This window comes from Arvicanthis niloticus, chromosome 23, assembly GCF_011762505.2.
Source record: "Arvicanthis niloticus isolate mArvNil1 chromosome 23, mArvNil1.pat.X, whole genome shotgun sequence".
NCBI lineage: Eukaryota > Metazoa > Chordata > Mammalia > Rodentia > Muridae > Arvicanthis > Arvicanthis niloticus.
Window position 1 is genome coordinate 24403250 of NC_133430.1, and position 17684 is coordinate 24420933.

Below are 17684 nucleotides of genomic sequence, written 5' to 3' on the forward strand. Positions count from 1 at the left end.
CTTGATTGTGGCTCCAAGCTTATCCCATAAGAACTTCATAATCTTTGTCATATTTTAAAGAAATTAGTTGATGTCAAACTATACATTTGTTTACCTAAAATTATAATTCATGACCCCAATATAAGAAGAACATTACTATTATTTTGGTTTTATGTGTTCCAAACTACTTTTCCTAAAAGTATAGTGTTTAATTTAAGTATATTTACTCTCCAGTATAACACTTACAGAAACTAGGAAGGCCACTTGAATTATAACATAGATAAAATTAGGTAGAGTGCAATTTGCCATTTTCCACACAACTGGACTAAAGCTGGGATCCAGAAAATGATTCGTTGCTCTCCCAGCCTGTGGTTCTACTGTTGGGCTGTGGGCACGAGGAGCAGGATCATGATAAATGTCTGTGCATTAGAACAATGGGGCTGCTCTTTGGCAACTCAAGCCACAGACCAAACATTCCTAATTAAGATGTTGTCATTTTACCTAGGGGAAAAGCTTTGGCCAGATTCCAGCATGCCCATAAATAAGAGAGACTGCCAGAAATATGAGAAACAATAGTTTCAAGCAAAAGTATCCTTACATGAGTAAGGGCATAATTCAGCCAACTACTGAAACTGATTTATAGGCTTGCAGTATAGGGCACACTGGTTCTGAAGTTTTTGTGCAGAACACCTCCTGCTGGTCACACAGAAAATTACATGTGGGAAGCTCATCAATTGTTCAAATGGTAACCGATTCACTTCTCTTTCAAACGTGAAAATTCGTCACTTTAATTTTGCTCATGAACATGTCTTTATTTTTTTAATGCCAATGTCTGAAACGTGCATACATGTACACTTTCATTCAATATGATTCCAAATTTTACTGTTGTTTAAAAAAATGTGCACTCCCTTAAGAACAATTTTTTTTTTTTCTCAATGTCAAATGCACACTAATTTGGTTTGTATTTCTTGAGGACAGGGTTGCACCGCATTCCTCTCCCGATAGACCCATGTCCTTCCTTGTTTGCGGCTTCTTCTCAAGTTGCGTTTTTTCTTCATGTTTCCCCTTTTTAATTAGTCAATTCTCTCTTTAAAAACCTCATTAATATGCAATGTGAAGCAACATGACCTGGAGATTTTTTTCCCCCTTGGAAGAGTATCTAGAGTATCTCCCATAGTTTACATCTTTTACAGAGTAGAGCAATTTGACCTAGCATCCTCGGATTTATGGCAGTAAAAGATCACCCATGCCTCTTTTTTTTTTTTTTTTTTTTTTTTTTTTTTCAAAGCACAAACTTACAGATGTCTTCACATTAAAGATAGCTCGCAGGAATCTGCAGCTGGAGGAAAAAAAAAACTGAATTACCTCAAACTGACATCTTGATCTTGTTCTTTGAGATCTCCATAAGAATCCATCATTGTGGCCCTAAATCAGATGAGTCTGATGATTTTGCTTATTCCATATGGAAGACAGTACATCTCCTGTATGCCGTAATGTTACTACAGTGGGAAATTCTCTGTAGAAGAAAGCCACTGCCTTCTGTGCAGCCACTGCTTGTATCTAATTACTTCTTTAGAGACAAGTGGTTAGAAAGGTGATCCTTACTGGGGCTTCCTCAGTGTTTCTAACAGTCAGAGAAATCTGGGCACTCAGAAAGTGAACTGAGAGATGATCAACTTGGGGACAGAATCTCGGTTGCAGACAAAACACATCTCAGGCACTGAACCTGAGAAGCTTCAAGCCTTTCCTCTCATTCTTCTGCAGGCTAAACAATTCCCAGTGTGGCTCATGGAAGGTCTCAGCTCTTCCATCCTGGCTTACTTCCCCACAGTGTTTCGAAGGGGATGCTGAAAGCAACAGCTAGACATCTGTACCTGATCCCTGTCTCAGAGTCCACAGCCCCTCAGCTTCACCACTTCTGTTGTTTTTCTCTGCAGGGGATTGAGGGCAATAGGAAAACCTTCATTTTTATCGGTGACTCTCTTTTTTGCTTTTAAAAAATACAGTTCTTTTTATGATGCAAGGTACTTATTCACTTTAGTTTGCCTCCTATAAAATGATAAAATGCATTAAGCCACCCTATTCTCTCTCTCTTGGTTACTTGAGCCATAAGATTGCTCAGATTTCATGTGGCCGTTTTGAGGCATTTATGATGGAGCAGAAAAATATTAATTATAATGAAGAGAGAGATAAATTATGATGGTTACAGCATCTTGGCATTTATTTTCCTGAAGCTTATGTCTGCAAGTGTTCTATAAAATAAAAAGCTGCAGTTCAAGAGATGGATGTCTGCCTTGTTTCCATTGAGTTGGTGTAAGATAATAAAGGCAAAATTTCCAGTGGAACATGGCACTCTGTTTTGATCTCTGTAGAAGAACTGAAATCTATTTATATCTATTTTATACCTATCGCTTGCCAGTGTGTCTACAATGGGATAATATCATTAAAGATGTTTGAAGGCGTTTTTATAGTTATTCATGATATAATAGTTTCTATAATATCCACAAAAATACTACAGTATTGTGATTTTACTTATTAAATGTATTAAATGTATGTATTGGGCTTGGCTTTGACCTAGGGAGCCATAGAGTTAGCATCTGTCTTAGTATTTTTTCTGTTATTATAGAAGGATAATTGATTCTGAGTAATATATAAAGTTAAGGTTTTCATATATAGTTCTAGATTGCATGTGTATATGTATGTGTGTGCCCATGAGTGTGTACACACGTATGTGAATGTACAGGTGTGTGTAGCTTGGATATTATTTCTGAGGATTAATTTATCCTGTTTTATAAGATAGGTTGCCTTATTGAGCTGGGGCACACCACCTAGACTGCTTGGCCAGAGAGTCTCAGGGATCAACTGTCTGTCCCTTCCCAGAACTAAGATTATAAGTGTTCTTCACCATACAAGTTTTTTATGTGATGTTTATGAATTGAACTGAGGTTTTCATGATTGTATAGCAAACATTTGAATGCCTGTTTGGCTGCTTACACTGGCAAGTGTAGTTCCAAAGTCTCATGGTGATATGTGATCGCGGTGTTGTCTAAAAACAGAGACCTGAAAGGGCAAATGGCCATGATGAAAGAATCAGACAAAGGGTCAGCCTGGGGTTTCAGCATCTCCTCAGGAAAGGCATCATTTGTCATTGACTATCTGATCCTATGATAAGGCCTTACCTGTCCCATTGTCACAGGGACAATTGAATTCCAGTGAGTATTTCAGAGAAAACCATCACGTTCAAATCATGGCTCTGCACTTCTGCTGCCCTTTGGTCACTCAATGAAATGCTGTATAGAAGGAAAAACAAGAAGCAAGCTCCCACATTAGGCCAGTCCATTTGATAATCATTTACATTGGAAAAAAAAAATGTATCTTCAGACTATGAGAAGAGGATGCGAAGAGGAGATGCAGGATGCTGCCTCAGCATCTCCAGTGTTCTGTGACATTTCTCCTCCTTCAACATCTTTTGGTACACAACAGAGAGTATCCTGTAAAGGCCTATTTTTTTTTAATGGAATCCTGAAGAAAGTAGTTATTCAAAAGCTTGGACGAATGCAAATTAATCCCAGAAGAACACTTTAATCATTGCCAAGAAAGAGAGGTAAAGTAATCTCCCAGGTGGCATTTTTTTTTTTTTTTTTTTTTTTTTTTTTTTTTTTTTTTTTTTTAGTTTTGTTTCACAGCTCTGAAATTCTTACAGGGGTTGAAGGGATCTTTGTTTTATTGCAGACAGATGGACATGGAATAGCTAAGTGAATCCATAAAATATCCATAGCTATCTGAGGCTGAAATGCCTTCTGCAATGAAAACACTTTGCCAGCAACAGAAGCTGGGATAGACCTTCCTCACCAAAGTATATACACTAAGATGACATGCTCAGTTTGCAATAGGTGGAGAGTAGAGCAGGTTATCTACAGAGCTCAAAGAGTTTTAATTGTCATTTTAAACACAGAGGAAGTCACTGTATCTGAAAGCAAAGGATTTAATTGCTTGTCTCTAACTGGCACATGAGGACAAAAGTCAATAATCAGAGGCAGCAAGGAGTCACATGGATTTTCCCCCGCCTTGCTTGGAGCAAACCTACTCTCTGATTCCTAACTGACAAATCCAAGTCCATTGTCTTACTGTTTACTTACTTAGCCATGCATAATATAATACTATTGGGAATGAAATGTGAATCTCTAATAGGCCTAAAAGCAAGAGAATATAACTGGTACTAAGGAAAAACTAACATGTTACTTGTTTGTACTCAGTCAAAGCCAAATGAGAACCTCCAATGTAGAAGAACACTGACGTAAATCAGGCATTCAAGTTGAGTTATCAGAAACTCAGAGCATCTAGAAGCTGACTTGGTTAGGGTTTTTGTTGTTGCAATGAAACACCACGACTGACAAAACAACTTGGGGAGGAAAGGGTTTATTTGACTCATGATTTCATATAACACTTCATCTTCCAAAGCAGTGAAGCAGTGAAAGCAGACACTTACGAAGGGTAGGAACCTAGAGGCAGGAGCTGATGCAGAGGCCATGAGGTTGGGGGAAGGGGATTGTTTTCAATTGGCTTCTTCCTCATGGTTTACTCACCCTGTTTTCTCATAGAACCCAAGACCACCAGCCCAGGGATGACACCCCTCACAATAAGCTAGGCCCTCCCTTATCAATCACTAATTTCAGAAAATGCCTTAGGCTTACCTACAGACTAATCTTATGGAGACACTTCTTTAATGGATGTTTGTACTTCTCAAAATACTTTAGCTTGTGTCAAGTTGACAAACACAAACAAACAAACAAACAAAAACAAAAACAAAAGCAAAACTATCTAGCACAGAAGCATTCCTGAATATCTCAAGAATTAATACAAAATTATTTACAGTGAAGATATAACTGACTAAAAAGTATTCACGGGATAAAAGTAACATAGGTTTCTGTTATCACTATAAGATTGATAACTTGATTATGGTTTCCAACCATTATCATTATGCAGATCTATGTAAAATGTATTGTCGGTTATAGTCCAAGTTTAGTCATACCTGGGAGTGACTTTTTTGTCTTTTTAACAATTTGTGTATTTATTTATTTATTTATTTATTTATTTATTTATTTATTTACAATCCAGCAGTTGTCCCTCCTCCCAGTCCCTGTTCCCACAATTCTTCACTCCATTCCTCCTCCAACATGTCCCGGAGAGGCAGCTCCAACACTACCAGGCCTCCGCACTCCCTGGGGCCTCAAGTCTCTCAAGAGTAAGGCACATCTTCTCCAACTAAGGCCAGAGCAGGTAGTCCTCTGCTGTATATGTGTTGGGACCCTGGACAAGCTCATGTATACTGCCTGGTTAGTTGGCTCAGTGTCTGGGAGCTCCCAGGGGTTTGGGTAAGTTGAGACTGCTGGTCTTTCTGTGAGGTTGCCCTCCTCATTTGTTTCTTCTATCTTTCCCTCCTTCCCCTAATTCAACCACAGTGTTCCCTGACTTCAGTCCAGTGGTTGGATGTAAGTATCTATGTCTGTCTCAGTCAGCTGCTGGTTGGGCCTCTCAGAGAACAGCAATGCTAGGCTACTGTCTGTAAGCACATCATAGCAGCATCAGGCCTTGGAGCCTCCCCTTGAGATAGGTCCCAATCAATAACATTGTCCCATTGGAAAGGCACCTAACCCATAGTATGCTCAGAGATGTGACTAGAAATGGTTCAGACAGACTCATGTATGGAACCCGAAGAAGCCAATTCATGTAGCTAGGCAGAAATCTCGGTGTTGTAATAGAAACACTAACCCATCAAAAAAATCTTTCAATCCCAAATTTATCCTGTCTCCAAGTAATGCAGGCACAGGGGAGAAAGCAGAGCCTGAGGTAATGGTCAAACAATAACTGGCCCAAATTGAGATCCATCCCATTGGCAAGCACCAATTCCTAACACTATTAATGATATTCTGTTAAGCTTGCAGACAGGAACATGTTGTCCTCTGAGAGGCTCTAGCCAGCAGCTGTCTCAGACAGATGCAGACACTCACAGCCAAACAGTGTATGGAACTTGGGGACTCTTATGGAAGAATAGGAGGAAGTAAGTATTGAGGGCCTCAAAGGCTGATAGGATCTCTACTGGAAGACCAACAGAGTCAACTAACAAGGACATTTGGGGTTCTCAGACTCTGAACCACCAACCAAAGAACATACACAGGCAAGACCTAGACCTCCCAGGTCATATGTAGCAGATGTGCAGGTTGACCTTCCACGTGGCTCCTGAACAACTGGAGCAGGGACTAGCTAAAAAGTTGTTGCCTATATGTAGAACATGTTCTACCAGCTGGACTGCCCTGTTTGGCCTCAGTTCAAGAGAAAGCACTTAGCCTCTCAGAGACTTGACATGTGGAAAGACAGGGTTGGGGGAGTACCCATGGAGCCTCCACCCTTTCAGAGGAGAAGGGGAGAAGATGATGGGGGAAGGATTGTGGGAGGGGGTGACTGGGAGGGTGGAACTGAGTGGAATGTAAACTGCATAAGTAAAAATAAATTACATTAATAAATATATGAAATGAATATTCTAATTAACTTATATTACTTAAAATATAATGAGTATAGATAAAATTAATACATATAAATAAAATACAAAGTATGATTAGTAAATAAACACAAAATATATAATAATAAAATAAATCATTCCTGGTGAAATAATTTATAGGAAAAATAAAAGAATTAAAGACTATAATGTTTTTACAGGCTGTGGGTGTAGCTCAACGGTAAAGTGTTTACCTCACATGTACAAAGCCCTAGGTTCAATCCTTACCACAATAAAAAAAATAGATTTATAACTTAAAATAGATTGCAAAGCTGTCAAAACATTTTAAATATTATCCCTGTAATCTGCGATTCAAATATTCAGCTGCTGCTTACCAAATGTATTTAATAGAAAGCTTTCCTGTTTTCTTGCCTTTTCTACTAACACTGCTCATTAGTAGTCTGACAGCTAACTTGTAGCTCATGGTCTCTTGGTGTACACGATTTAGTAAATCGTTACCCATTAAACTGAGTATCCAGTGAAGACAGTAGCAGTGAATTACCTGTTAATCTTCCATATTTGAAGGAGATATATGCTACTATCCACCTGTTTCCAAAAAGTAAGTAGTTTACTTAATAAATAACACTGTCCCATTGGAAAGGCACCTAACCCAGAGATGTGACTAGAAGTGGTTCAGACAGACTCATGTAATACTTGTTTCATAGTTTATATTTTATTAGGCATTCCTATGGGGGACATTACTTTTCACCATATATATTTCATACAGAGCAAGATTCTAAATAAACACTGAGTATCTACCAAACTCATCAGATTTCACTGAAATGCAACAATTAACAGCAATATTTCATTTAGAAATGAATGTTTCTGGAGCATTTCAGTCTACTGAAAGCATGGCCCACACATGTGAGCAAACCATCTCTGGAGCAGAAATACATTGTCATTGTGTGGTGCACCTGGATCCTGCTTAGGTAAGCTAGAGCAACACCTTCCTGAAATGTCATATGTCTAAAGTGATTCCTTTATAAATGTACAAAATCCTTTGTACATGATAAAGTCATGTTCAAAGATATTTTGTATTTTGTTGAAAGAATAATTGCAAACGTATGCAAATGAAGAAAGAAAGAAAACCGAGAAAAATGGATAGTGCTTTAAGACTTCAAGACAAGAAGCAGACTCTAGAGTAAACAGAGCTGTTACACTTCTAAAATATCACTGCACGTCCTTAGTAATTTCAATGTACCTAGAGTTTTTGGCCTGACTGATCAATATTTGTGAACATTTTTTTAGATTAAAATGACTCCACCTTACATGTTATGTATTTCTCTGTATGCCGCATGCACCCACATGAGTGTGGGTGCATTCGATCTGATTGGAGTCTACCTTATGACACCTGCTTAATGAAAGCCTGCAAAAGGAATATGATTCAGGCAGAGACAATGTACTAATATTATGTTTATTAATTTTTATTTTTTAAATTAATTTTATTTTATTAATTTTTATTTTGAGTTTGAATGTTCCAATGCTTTCTACTTCAGAATAACACACATCTTAAGATAGCTGGCTTTAATTTTTATTTCTGAGTGGCAATCTATTTATAATCTTATAAAAACAAAAATAGATTACAACAAGAAGATTTATCCATGATACAATGATGATGTAAAATTTTTGAAAATTTGTCCTGTCTTAGAAATCTCTTTAGTTAAATATTTTGGATGCATTACTAAAATCTATTAAGTTTCCCATTCAAATAAACCAGTAACTCTTTTTGGTTTCTACTTCTTGATTATGGATTTATTTGGTTATTTGATTCCAATGTACAAATAAAATGTGTGAAATTCACATGTAAAATAGTCTATATTTTTATAAGTCAATACTGGATTTTAAATTATTGACTGAACAAGTGGATGCCTGGAATAGAGTAGAGACAGTTGTGAGCACATACAAAGACTGAACTGAAGATATATTTATAGATTTTTACAAAATAAAGACACTACATTTTATTTCCTAAAGGCAAAATGTCCATCATATCTTTTGGGAACAGTGCACAAAATTTGCATATGAATGTATTTGTGTCTCATCAAAATTGGGCTGAAAAAAGCTCACTTCTTCCCCTGTGAGAACAGCGTGTGTCTCACCACTGTGCCACTTACCATCCCTGCAGCGATAACTTTCACCACCTAAAAAAAGCACATGCAATAAGCAATGAGGTGGTCCTCTCCAGCTTTAATAACTTCCTTTCTTGTTAATAGCTTTTGATGATCATATTCCTCCCAAGCTCACATATCAACTCCTCCCTAACCAAGAGGTGTTTTCTCTTAGGTCATACTCCCTGTGCCCTGCATAAATATTCCTACCAAATAGTGACCTGATAATTATGAATGATGGCTTTTCTCATTCCTGAGAGGCTGAGGGATAATTTCAAGTAAGTATTCACAGTCAGGGATGATCAAGTGATTACACTCCAGATTAATCTCCCTGGGCTTCTGTGCTGCCTGGTGTAGACTGAACATGGTGCGGCATGTAATCTGTTCTATTTAGCCCAAATAAAGAGACCTTATTTGTTCAACCATTTTAATTCATTGCACACAATTTAATTATGCTTCGTTGCAAAACCACCTGTGACCTTGGGTTTAGTAATGAAATCCACTCCCCAGTCATCACTTACAGAACATAGTTTGTTTGCTAAAGACAGTGGAAAATAAGAATCTTAAATATTGCTCAGAACCTTCACTTGAATAAGATGTAAAATGATATTTACCATTTCAACAAGGAAACAGTAAAAGATGCATTTTACTCTATTCTGAACGGGTGCTTTAAAAAAATGCCCTTTATTTTTTTTTTGTCTGAAAATTAAGATGAAAGCATATGGTGTGCAATTAAATGTTATTTCTGTACAAATCTGGGTCATTTGATATTTATTTATTAGCAGGAGTTGCTACTGAGTTCCCAATGTATCTTTGAGAAACCAGTTTCTCATTTGTCAAGTTTTCATTAATCAAGGTTGATGACACTAATTAGAAAAAGTCTTGAAAAGTTTTAAATTTGAATATCTATGTATTTTAACAGAAGTTCTTTAAATCTGATGGAATTCTTAGTGTTGTCTCATTTGAACACCTTGTACTTACTCTTCCCCCACCAACTTTAAGATTGTTCTCTCAAAACAAATTTCAAACATTTATCTCAACTCCTAGATCATAGAAATAATTTCTTACACTAACAACTAAACACTATAGGTTAAACCTAGTTCATTGATTTTCAAGATAAATACCTTTGACCTACATTAGGCAGTTGGTTTGCACATTGCTTTGTTTGAAACCCATTATCCGTGTTTCTGTTGTCTTCATTGTTTATATCCAAGTAGAAAAAAGAGATTATCTAACCGATGTAATTTTTAAAGAAAACTCATAAAGCTGTGATCTAACTAGAAACACTTTTCAATCTCTTAAAATTAATTTCATAAAATAGACTAAAATCATCCTATGCCGTTGTTGGGTAATCTGTCCTGTGTAAAGTTATATTGCTCTTTTGGAGTATCTATCCCCCACCACCACCACCTACTACCCCCCCCCCCCCCCTCCCCACCCCACCCCACCCCGGCCCTGGGTTTTGCCAACCATTGTTGTTCTGTTTTGGTTTTGGGCTTAGATTTGGTTTTGTGTTTGTTTGATTGTTTTCATTTTCTGGTCACCTATCACATTGTTTGACCCCTGAAAGCTCTATATTGTTACATTTGATTTAACACTCCTTGGCTTACAGATTTTAATTTCAAAAGTGTAAGAAAATGGAGGACCAAGGAGATAGTTCAGGGTAATCATTTCACTGATAATGTAAAGAAATTAAGGCCAGTGGGACTTACATGTTACTGATGATCTTAAGATTGTGAGGCCATCCCCAAATCATGGACAATTTCTGGCTGATTTTTTTTTTAAAGAGCTAATAGCTTTTTGATAGTTAGTTTTATAATATAGACACTGTTTATTCCAACATCTAACTATATGTTAAATGCATAGGAAATACTTGTTTAGTTGAATTAAATTATAGGGGCTAGCTATGGTAGTATATACCTCTAATACAAACATTTAAGTAGAGAGAAGAAGATTCTAAATTTAAGTATAACCTGAGTGCCATAGCTAATTCTTGGACAGGGTGAGCTATATGTAAAGACAAACCCTGTGCCAGAGAAACGAGGAAGCCCATCAAATGAGCTTGCAGGTTCCAGACGGAATGAAAACAGCAAGCACCAAGTCTCTCTGTGGATGTTTCCACATCAGATTTTCTTGATAAGAAAATGGCAACTTTTTAACTTAGTCAAGCATCACAGTTTAGACAATTCTTTCTTTGTTTTGAAAAAAAAAGAAGAAAGTAAATACCACAATTCTTTCTTTGTTTTGAAAAAAAAAAGAAGAAGAAAGTAAATACCACAAAGGGTTAATTATGTGTTTAAATAGAAATGTCAAAGATGGTGAAAATATAAAAAAGGAAACCTAAAATATACTGCCCTTTGGCATCTACCAGTAATAATTTTGGAAGAGAGGTAACGATTTTCAAATCAAAGTGTGGAAAATAACAGGAGAAATGCTTCCTTCCCCACTACACAGTCAATCACAATAGGTTAAATTATGATAAGTCTCAGGTCATATTTTAAGTTCACCTCCCTAATTAGAGAGAAGAATAGTACTACAGAAACACTGCATTTCTTAGGAAATTGTCAGTCTTTTTTTTTTTTTAATTAATCATTTTATTTGTTGTCATTTCAAATGATATTCCTCTTCCCAGTATTTTCCCTCCACAAATCCCATCCTATCCCCAACCCCCTTTGCCTCTATGAGGGTGCTCCTCCACCCACTCACCCACTCCTGCCTCAGTGCTTTAGCATCCCCTTATGCTGGGGCATCAAGCCTCTACAGGATCAAGGGCCTCCCCTCCCATTCATGGCAGATGAAGCCATCCTCTACTACATACGTAGCTGGAGCCATGGATACCTCCATTTATACACTTTGGTTGGTGCTTTAGTCCTTGGGAGCTTTGGGTGGTCCTGTTAGTTGATTTTGTTTTTCCTGTGCGGTTGCAAACTTCTTCAACTTCTTTAGTCATTTCTCTAACTCTTCGACTGTGGTCTCAGGGCTCAGTCAGATGGTTGGGTGTGAGTATCCGAGTATCTGCATCTATATTAGGCAGGTGCTTGGAGAACCGTTTAGAGGAAAGCCATACCAAGCTGCTGTCAGCAAGGGCTTCTTGGCATCAGAGATAGAGTCAGGGTTTGGTGTCTTCAGATAGGATGAATCCCTAGGTGAGGCCATCTCTGTATGGCCTTTTGTCTGCTCCATTTTTGTCCCCACAATTCTTTTTAGAAACAATTCTGAACTAAACGTTTTGAGATGGGTGGGTGGCCCCATCCCTTGATGGAGGTCATGCCTATCTACTGGAGGTGGACTCTTCAGGTTCTATCTCCCATTTGCTGGGTGTTTCGGCTAATTTCATCACCCTTGGGTCCTGGGAACCTCTAGCTTCCCTAGTGTCTGGGACTTTCTAGTGGCTACTCCCAGTTCCCCATCCTCCACTGCTACATATTTCTATTTAATTTCCTGACTCTCTGTAGTTCTCTCCTGTCCCGTCCCATACCTGATTCTGCCCTTCATTTTCCTCCTTCTTTCTCCCTCTACCTCCTGATACTATATTGTTCCCCCTTCTATATAGGATTGAAGCATCCACACATTGATCTTCCTTCTTCTTAAGCGTCATATGGTTTGTGGGTTGTATCTTGTGTATTCTGCTGAGCTTTTGGGCTAATATAGACTTATTAGTGAGTACAGAGCTAAACAAGGAATTCTCAACTGAGGAATACCAGATGGCAGAGAAGCACCTATAGAAATGTTCAATATCTTTAGTCATCAAGAAATGCAAATCAAAATGACCCTGAGATTCAACCTCACACCAGTCAGAATGGCTAAGATAAAAAAAAAAAAAAGTGACAGCAGATGCTGGCAAGGATGTGGAGAATAAGAAACACTCCTTTATTGCTATTGGGATTGCAAGCTAGTAAAACCACTTTACAAATCAGTCTGGTGGTTCCTGAGAAAATTGGAAATACTTCTACCTGAAGACCCAGATATACTACTAGTGGACATATACAAAAAAAAAAAAAAAAATTCCGACATATAACAAGGACATATGCTCTACTCTGTTTATAGCAGCCTTATTTATAATAGTCAGAAGCTGGAAAGAACCCAGATGTCTCTCAACAGAAGAATGGTTATAGAATATGTGGTACATTTACACAATGGAGGATCATTCAGCTATTAAAAACAATGACTTCATGAAATTTGCAGGCAAATGGATGGAACTAGAAAATATCCTTAGTGAGATAACCCAGATACAAAATTACACACATGGTATGTACTCACTGATAAGTGGAAATTATCAATCTTGAAATACTGAATTTCACACTAACTCTTGTAACAGGAGTTTGGTTAGAGGTCATGGTATGGTGTAATTATTTTAAAGCCTCTCCCACTGACCAGAAAACAGATGCTTAGAGGGAAAAATAAAATTTAAATGAAAATATACCTATTTCAAATAGCTAGGTAGCTATTTGTTAAGTATTCACTAAGCAGATCTCAAAGAGAATTTAAACATGAGTTGTTCTTTACTGGAATAATTAAGTAAGTGTACCTATGAGGTGTAAACATCTCAATTCACAAGGTGAGAAGCAAAGACTAGTAAAACAATTCTAACCAAGGTTGGTTTGGTGAACAAATGAATTTATTTGCATTGCTTACTGGACCAGAGGTGGGTCTCAAATTACATAAGCACTGGCAACATGAAGACAGCTAGTTGTACTGGCCAAAGATCAAAACAAAACAAAACTAAAAACAAAACTTGATGGTGTTTTACACAGCACATACTGAGCTTCCCACACAACTCCAAACAGTCCACATGAGTATCCTCTCCTCTACCAAGTACAGATGCCTTATGGGAACCCCAGGATAGAGCCTCGTGAATCTGACACATTTTTGAAGTTCTGGAGCCTGTATTTTATTGAGTTTCCTGAGTCTTGTGAAACTTCTTTTCCCAGCTTTTCATTAAAATTAATAGCTACAAAACATCTTTCCACAGGATTTACACAATAGAGAAAAAATTCCCAGAGAAGCAGAGAAAGGGGGAGAAGCGGAGAGGACAGCAGAGAGGGGTGCAGTCATGCAGATGTTTAAAGGAATAGCACACTGGCACAATGTGCAACTAAAGCCAAGTGCAAAACGGGTCTCTCATCTGCCTTCAGGTTTTCAAAGCAGAAACCAAGCAACAGCAACAAACACTTGAATATGTTGGTGGATACTGCTGTAAAATCAACGTGGACTTAAACTGTGACGAAATAAGGCAGGGTGGCAACAAAAGAAATAGGGCATGGTTAGCAGAGCAGTTTGGATTCTGGGGAATCTGAGATAGCAGATGCCTAGAAACCCTTTTTATTCGCTCTATAAATATTGATAACATATTTGTAATAAAATATAAAATATTAGTTATAAAATATAAATATGTAAAAGTAAAATTTTATTTCACTGTTTATAAAACATTATTTTAAAAAGGAAGATTTTTTACTGCAAAAGCAGAATGTTTATATCCTCTTTTGCTCCATATATATGCATTCATATATGTATATATGTACCTATTGTTTCCCTACAAATATATATATATGCATCTGTTCATGTTTATTTATGTTTATAGAAATATATCTATATGTTCGGATATGTATGAACTTTCCATTTCTTATATTATAGCATAAGACTTCACTGGTGGCTCATCGGTAATGAGGATTTTAAATGATAGCTACTTTTTAAAAATTAGGTATTGAAATAAATTTTCTTTTTATTTACATCATCGATTCTAAAGTCATAATTTTCCAAAGGGGGAAAAAAATCAAATCTAAATCTTAATTTAGTCAACAAGACAATATTTAATATATTACTGTGTATCATTAATTATAAGATAGAACAGTAAATACTATTATCCTTATTTTAAAATCAATAGAAGCAATGTAGGCAGAGAAAACTGTTAAAATAATTAAGTGAGACACATTATAATAGGGAGAGATCTCATATATTGGTGAGGGGGAAATATATTGACTCACTGCTGCCATCTCTGTGACTATTAGGAGGATGTCTCTTTCAGTAATCATTATTCATCTACTCAGAAGGAGGCAGTGGATGTGTTTGTCTGTCTATGTCATTTTATACATCCTCCATGGAAATAACAATTGTATCATCTAAATATTCAAAGCACAGAAAGCCACTATGCAAACTAGCAAAACAGGCACCCCTGTTTTCTCATTTTCTCACCTTAGAATGAAAACATCTTAAGTGCCCGCCTTCTGTAGAAAGATGTGCCACACACAGTGTGGCTACTCTGCAGTATTCTGATCACCTGAAACTGGCTTGAAGTAGAGAATTTAAGAAACAATTTTAGATATGCTGTTTTAAATTTTTTTTTGTTTAAGCTTCTTAGATGATAGACAATATTTGAGTGTGAACAAATCTGTCAGTGCTTTCTATGCTTTTCCCTTATTCTGCAACACGTACCTTGCTGAATTTATGTGAAGGATGCATTTTATAGCAATCATTTCTCCTGCAAGCATTTAGGTAAACAGATGCTATGAAGTTTTCTGAGCTCTAGGGACCAGAGAAAAAGTTTAAAGGGAGAAGAATTACTTGGCTCCCTTGTTTATGGTGTATCGTCAAGCCAAAATAAGAAAGGAGGCTTTGGAGAACCCTGATTCCTAGTAAGTCTCTCTGTGCATGAAGCAAGTTCATCACGGTCCACAAGAGGAAGAAAAGTATCAGATTTGGCTAAGATTTCTCACCACAGCCATAAGAGCTCTGTAAACACATGTATACAGAGGTTCAAAACGCATTCTGTGGGTGAACGACATTGCTTCAAAAAATGGCTAGAGGGATTTAGTAGAGAAGCTAATATATAGAAAGATCTGGAATGTTAAAAAAGAAAAGGAAAGGAAAGGAAAGGAAAGAGGAGAGGAGAGGAGAGGAGAGGAGAGGAGAGGAGAGGAGAGGAGAGGAGAGGAGAGGAGAGGAGAGGAGAGGAAAGGAAAGGAAAGGAAAGGAAAGGAAAGGAAAGGAAAGGAAAGGAAAGGAAAGGAAAGGAAAGGAAAGGAAAGGAAAGGAAAGGAAAGAAGGCCCTCCAGTGGAAGGACCCAATAGCATGCAAACTGAAGAGACAAAAGGTTGTGCTGAATGTTTAGGAGACTGTAAAATGTTTTCATCATAGATCATTATATAGAGATAAAGAAGTAAACCTGGGAGAATAGTGGAACATTGTGTAAAATGTGTAAGGATTTAGTTCAAGATATAGTTTTTATTTGATTCTCTAGTCACGAGGATAAGATAGATTTTTACTGAGTGGTATTTTAAAATACTTATTCTGACAAAAGTAACTGGGTAGAATTGAAATTGGATTGGTTGTCTAGAGTTAAAAATTTCAGAATACTGGATAGGAATCTAATATTTTGTTCTATAATAAGTGACCTCAATTAGCAAGACAGCAGGAGACTAATGAGAAAACATGACTTAGCATGCTACTTCAATCATATTTGAAGTATATAACTATCATTTTGTCAGTGTTTTTCCTCTGTGAAGCATTTGGGCTTACTTCTCATACTTTACCAATAGGTAGTACTAGAAATGGCAATTAAAATTAGAACAGGTGAATTAGACATAATTCAGTTAGGACTGACACTCTTTTAAAACTTTAAATATAGTCATCTCTTCATATACACACAAGTGTAGCTCTAGGAAAGTGATCAGGCACAAAGCTCCACAGACATTCGTACTCTCTCAAATGGCACATGTTTGCCAATGAACATTACTTATCATATCTAATGCAAGGAAAAGAGATACCTAAATAATTCCTATGCTTTAGTGATAGACAATTTAAAAAGCTGTCTGTGCATATTAAATACAGACAGAATTTTTAAATAATTTTGATTTTTTTTTTTTGGCTTGGATCCATGGATACCAAATCCAAAGACAGGGGCAATCAATTGTGCAAAATAACCAATGCAAAGGGATATAGTGTTATTTCTATTTTATAATCTAGAGAACTAAAATTTATAAAATCTCAATAGGTAGTTTTATCTCTAAATTAGAGATAAAGAGTTAAGGTTCACATACATACAGTGGTTCACTGCCAACCATGTGGCAACGGGTAGCTAAATAATCTGTACTACTGAAATTCAAAACTTTTCTAATTTTCTATAAATAAAAAAAAAAGATTTTAAGAAGCTAAACAACTGGACATTAACATTGTCTTAGTTGGGGTTTCTATTCCTGCACAAAACATGATGACCAAGAAGCAAGTTGGGGAGGAAAGAGTTTATTCACCTTACACTTCCAGATTGCTGTTCATCACAAAAGGAAGTCAGAACAGGAACTCAAACAGATCAGGAAGCAGGAGCTGATGCAGAGGCCATGGAGGGATGTTACTTACTGGCTTGCTTCGCCTGCCTTGCTCAGGTTGTTTTCTTATAGAACCCAAGACTATCAGTCCAGGGATGGCACCACTCACAGTGGGCCCTCCCACTCTTGATCACTAATTGAGAAAATGCCTTACAGCTGGATCTCATGGAGGCATTTCCCCAAGGAGCCTCCTTTCTCTGTGATAACTCTGGCTTATGTCAAGTTGACACACAAAACCAGCCAGTACAAATAGATTACAAATATAATTTTGGTTAGTTTTGTTTAATAGGTGACAATTCTATTATAAAGAAATGTCTTATCTTTCTAATAAAGACATACATGAGTGGCTCAAACAAGGTAGCAGTTTTCCACAAGAAATATCTAAGCCACTCAGAACTGACAGAAGGAAGCTACACACTGTTAAAGGCCTGTTGGCCAGTCTTCTTGCTGTTCTGTTGCCTTTAACATGGACTGTCTCCAAGGTTCTGATGGTCATTGTAATCTACCCACATCCTCTGTGTGTCATCCAGCACGGACATGGGAAGATTAAGATAAGTATCCTCGTGCTGAAGATACTTTTGATCTCCTATACTTCATGTACTCCAACTGTAATCCAGGGCCAGAGCTTAAGTGATCAAGTGCAAGAAAAGATGGAGACTATGTTTTAAGAAATTTTATTTTTTAAGTAACATGTGTAGAAGCATTTGGGGGAAAGTGGGAGC